Below are 6,000 nucleotides of genomic sequence, written 5' to 3' on the forward strand. Positions count from 1 at the left end.
AAACTGGAGGATAGAGTCTTGTGGAATAGCATCTTTGAAGGTAAAAATAGCACTAGCAAAAATAAAACATCAGGCTACATTATTCTTGATTGATAGATTGCATTTTGCCAGTCAAAAATACATATGCACACAGCACATACATTTTGTAAACATGACAGGGATAACAGTAAGTCTGACTTATTTCCATTGGGGGCTCTAAAAATAAAATGTAATTACAAGAACAATCTCAAAGATTATTTAAAAGAGCTAAAACAAGAATTAAGTAAATTGATAGTTTATGGGCTGCATGGACAAAGATCTTCCACGGAGGTGAGCGCACAGTCGTCCGCCTCACAGTCCTGCTCATCAGCAGGAGCAGTTGTTCAGGGAATTCCATCCCCTGTCGCTCTCTGTAGACTCTGTGATAAACCGCTCCCAAAACGTTCTGTAGCACCCACATTGGTGATGGAAATCGTCACTTCTGCGTCAGTAACAGTTCAACACCAGCAGAAGTGACCATACTAAAATAAAGACAAAACAAAGGAAATACAGGTCAGGACATGACAGTACCCCCCCCCCCCCCCCCCAAAGGTGCGGACTCCGGCCGCAAAACATGAAACTATAGGGGAGGGTCTGGGTGGGTGTCTGTCTGCAGTGGTGGCTCTGGCGCAGGACAAGGACCACACTTCACCACAGTTTTTCTCCGCCTCTGTGGCGACCCTCGTCACCGACCTCAGACTGGGGACCAAAGAAATGGGTCCCGAATGGACGGGAGACTCCGGCAGTGCCGGACAAGCGGGAGACTCCGGCAGCGCCGGAGTGAAGGGTGATTCCGGCGGCTCCTGGCTGGCTGGCGGCTCTGGCGGCTCAGGACAGACGGGAGACTCTGGTGGCTCAGGACAGACGGGAGACTCTGGTCGGCTCAGGACAGACGGGAGACTCTGCCGGCTCAGGACAGACGGGAGACTCTGGCGGCTCAGGACAGACGGGAGACTCTGGCGGCTCAGGACAGACGGGAGACTTTGGCGGCTCAGGACAGACGAGAGACTCTGGTGGCTCAGGACAGATGGGAGACTCTGGCGGCTCAGGACAGACGGGAACACCTGTAGGCAGAAGAGGGAGAGACAGCCTGGTGCAGGGGGCTGCCACCGAAGGGCTGGTGCGTGGAGGTGGCACCGGATAGACCGGACCGTGCAGGCGCACTAGAGCTCTTGAGCACCGAGCCTGCCCAACCTTACCTAGTTGAATGCTCCCCGTAGCCAGGCCAGTGAGGTGAGGTGGAATAGCCCGCACTGAGCTGTGCTCGTGAACCGGGGACACCATGTGTAAGGCTGGTGCCGTGTTTCTGGCCCGAGAAGACGCACTGTAGACCAGATGCGTAGAGCCGGCTTCATGGCACCTGCCTCGATGCCCACTCTAGTCCGGCCGATATGAGGAGCTGGAATGTATCGCACCGGGCTAAGCACACGCACTGGGGAAACTGTGCGCTCCACCGCATAACACAGTGCCTGTTCGGTCCCTCTCTCTCTCCGGTAAGCACGGGACGTTGGCGCAGGCCTCCTACCAGGCTTCGCCACACTCCCCGTATGTGCCTCCCCCAATACATTTTTGGGGCTGCCTCCAGCCGCGCTGCCGTGCTGCCTCCTCATACCAGCGCCTCTCTGCCTTCGCTGCCTCCAGCTCTGCTTTGGGGCGGCGATATTCCCCTGGCTGTGCCCAGGGTCCTTTGCCGTCCAGAATCTCCTCCCATGTCCAGGAGTCCTGTGTTCTTTGCCGCTGCTGCTGCTGCTGCCCTTTACCACGCTGCTTGGTCCTTTGTTGGTGGGGGTTTCTGTAACGGCATTCCTCCTCCTCTTCTGAGGAGGAGAAGATCGGAGGACCAATGCGCAGCGTGGTAAGTGTCCATAACGTTTATTTACAGACATAAACTGAACACTACAAAACAATAAACGTGAAACGAACGACAAACACTCACACGGAAACAAACACCCACCAACCAAAAGTGAAATCCAGGCTACCTAAGTATGATTCTCAATCAGAGACAACTAACGACACCTGCCTCTGATTGAGAACCATACTAGGCTGAACTCAAAACCCCAACAATGAAAAACACACATAGACTGCCCACCCTAACTCACGCCCTGACCATGCTAAAATAAAGACAAAGCAAAGGAAATAAAGGTCAGAACGTGACACTATGAGACTTGAAATTGAGCTCAGGTGTATCCTGTTTCCATTTAGCATCCTTGAGATGTTCTATAACTTGATTGGAGTCCACTCGTGGTAAATTCAATTGATTAGACATGGCTTGGAATGGCAAAAACCAAACCCTGAGGCCGAAGGAATTGTCCGTAGAGCTCAGAGACAGGATTGTGTCGAGGCACAGGGGAAGGGTACCAAAAGTTGTCTGCAGCATTGAATGTCCCCAAGAAAACAGTGGCCTCTAAAATTCTTAAATGTACAAAGTTTGCAACCACCAAGACTCTTCCTAGAGCTGGCCGCCCGGCCAAACTGAGCAATCGGGGGAGAAGGGCCTTGGTCAGGGAGGTGACCAAGAACCTGATGTTCACTCTGACAGAGCTCCAGAGTTCCTCTGTGGAGATGGGAGAACCTTCCAGAAGGACAACCATCTCTGCAGCACTCCACCAATCAGGCCTTCATGGTAGAGTGGCCGGACGGAATCCACTCCTCAGTAAAAGGCAAATGACAGCTTGTTTGGAGTTTGCCAAAAGGCATCTGAAGGACTCTCAGACCATGAGAAGCAAGATTCTCTGGTCTGATGAAACCAAGGTGAACTCTTTGGCCTGAATTCCAAGAGTCACGTCTGGAGGACACCTGGCACCATCCCCACCCACGGTGAAACACGGTGGTGGCAGCATCATGCTGTGGGGATGTTTTTCAGTGGCAGGGACTTTGAGACTAGTCAGGATCGAGGGAAAGAGGAACGGAGCACAGAGAGATCCTTGATGAAAACCTGCTCCAGAGTGCACAGGACCTCAGACTGGGGCGAAGGTTCACCTTCTAACAGGACAATGACCCTAAGCACACAGCCAAGACAACACAGTAGTGGCTTTGGAACAAGTATCTGTATGTCCTTGAGTGGCTCAGCCAGAGCCCGGTCTTGAACCCAATCTAAAATCTCTGGAGAGACCAGAAAATAGCTGTTTAGCGATGATCCCCATCAAACCTGACAGAGTTTGAGAGGATCTGCAGAGAACAATGTGAGAAACTTCCCAAATACAGGTGTGCCAAGCTTGTAGCGTCATACCCAAGAAGACTCGAGGCTATAATCGCTTCCAAAGGTGCTTCAACCAAGTACTGAGTAAATGGTCTGAATACTTATGTAAATGTGATATTTCAGTTTTTTGTATTTATAAATGAGCAAAATGTTTATTATGTGGTGTTGTGTGTAAATTTTTGAGGAAAAAACACTATTCAATCCTTAGAATAAGAATAAGAATTAGAATAAGGCTGTAACATAACAAAATGTGGAAAAAGTCTTAGGGTTGTGAATACTTTCCAAATGCACAGTATATATATAATCAATACTTATTTAGATAAAATAAAAAAGTTGATTGAATTAAAATGTACAGGAGCTCTCTGCTTAGGCTGATGCTAGAACGCAATTGCAACTATGTTATATCTTAAAGTAACTGTCCAGTGTTTCCAGATGTATATGACATATGACATATAATTACTTACAATATGAGTGAAATAGTTTTCCTTCCAATTATTATTATTTTAAGTATGTTTTTTTTCTGTGTTGGAATGGTGTGGACGTGTTCCTAACAACAGAATGATGTGGCCCTATACGATCGTTGAAACTATAAATTCATATAAAATCAATTCAACGTTTATTGATCACATACGCACAGATTTGCAGTTGGTACATCAGCAAAATACTTGTGTTTCTAGCTCCAACAGTTAAGTAATATCTAGCAATAAAACATAAATAAAAAATACACCTGTAATTCCAAAAAATAGAAACAGAAGTTATATAGGTTGAGCCATGACTAGAATACAGTATGAGGTTCAGGGCTGAATACTCGTGGTGACTGTTTAACAGCTAACAGTCTGATGGCCTGGAGATTGAAGCTGTTTTTCAGTCTCTCGGTCCCAGCTTTGATCCACCTGTACTGTCTTTGCCTTCTAGCCAGCAGCATACTACCCTACATCCCACTGTGTGCTTGCTTCTGAAGTGGGAGACCAGATGCTACTGGAAGTGGTGTTGGAGGGCCAGTAGGAGGCACCCTTTCCTCTGGTCCCAATGCCCCAGAGCAGTGATTGCCCTGTGTAGGGTGCCGTCTTTTGGATGGGATGTGAAACGGGTGACCTGACTCTCTGTGTTCACTAAAGATCCCATGGCACTTATCGTAAGAGTAGGGGTGTTAACCCTAGTGTCCCAACTAATTTCCCAATCTGGCCCTCATACCTTCATGATCACCTAATCATTCCAAGTTTACAATAGGCTCATTTGTTATTTATTTAACCAGGCAAGTCAGTTAAGCAGCCTGGATTCAAAGCAGGTGCTGCAGTGACACCTCTTTCACTGAGATTCAGTGTCTTAGACCACTGCACCACTCATTCATACCCTCTCCCCTGTAACTATTCCCCAGGTTGTTGCTGTAAATGAGAATGTGTTCTCAGTCAACTTACCTGGTAAAATAAGGGATAAATAAAATAGATGGTAGCGATGTGAACAGACCTTTGCTCGGGTGGCTGAGGTCCTTGATGATCATCTTGGCGAGTAGACCGTTTATTCTCTAGACTGCTGATTGGTCAGCTCATCCTCCTCTGGAGTATGACATAATACTCTATAAGGAAATGGGAAGCATTTTTTAAATGCTGTTTGAGAAAGAAGTTAGAAGTGTTTTTTTTAAGTGTTTCTTCTCAAATGTATGCTTTGGCCACTAATACAAGTATAGGACGAGTCAACAACATTATTTGAGTTTATTAACTTTTAAAGGTTCTGGACAGTTCCTTTAAAGCAGAGGATAGCTAAATTATTTATCAGAGGAAAGCTAAAAGATTTAGCAACTACAGAGTACTCTTTCTCTTACATTAAAGTTGTTTAGAAGCTGTGGAGAAAGATAGGAGATTGAATCAGGAACTTTGGCATTTTATTCCCTATGTTGAACTTTGAACATGGGCCAAAATGGCCAATGAGAAAACTACTAAGTGCATGCAGATCAACTGCAGGTTAATTGAAGAGGCTTAGTGCTTATGTACTGTAAGATGGATTGCGCTGCGTGGCTGTCTTTCTCTGCCGGGTCTACAGGGACACCTCCATAACAGACAGAGTTCTAGTGCCAGTGTTGGCAACTGTGTGTTATTGAGCCATGAAAAGCTCACAGGAGCCGGAACCTGTCAGTGTTATTGACATCAATGACCTCCATTGTTCTCGAGTTTGAATGAACTGAACTTAAGATGGAGATGTTTTTTTGTTGTTGCTTGCCTGATACTGGTCAGGTAGATCAACTCATATACAGCTTGAGTGAGCAAATTCTGAAGCATTTTAAAGTGACATTCTTAAAAAATATATCGGTAAACGCTACCGTTCAAAAGTTTGGGGTCACTTAGAAATGTCCTTGTTTTTGAAAGAAAGGCATTTTTTGTCCTTTAAAATAATATAAAATGTATCAGAAATACAGTGTAGACGTTGTTAATGTTGTAAATGATTGTAGCTGAAAATGGCTGATTTTTAATGGAATATCTATATAGGCTTACAGAGGCCCATTATCAGCAACCGTCACTCCTGTGTTCCAATGGCACATTGTGTTAGCTAATCCAAGTTTATCATTTTAAAAGGCTAATCGATCATTAGAAAACCCTTTTGCAATTATGTTAGCACACCTGCAAACTGTTGTTCTGATTAAAGAAACAATAAAACTGGCCTTATTTAGACTAGTTGAGGAACTGGAGCATCAGCATTTGTGGGTTTGATTACAGGATCACAATGGTCAGCAACAAAGAACTTTCTTCTGAAACTCGTCAGTCTATTCTTGTCATGAGAAATTAAGG

The sequence above is a fragment of the Oncorhynchus clarkii genome, chromosome 8 (genome assembly GCF_045791955.1).
Source record: "Oncorhynchus clarkii lewisi isolate Uvic-CL-2024 chromosome 8, UVic_Ocla_1.0, whole genome shotgun sequence".
NCBI classification, from domain to species: Eukaryota; Metazoa; Chordata; class Actinopteri; order Salmoniformes; family Salmonidae; genus Oncorhynchus; species Oncorhynchus clarkii.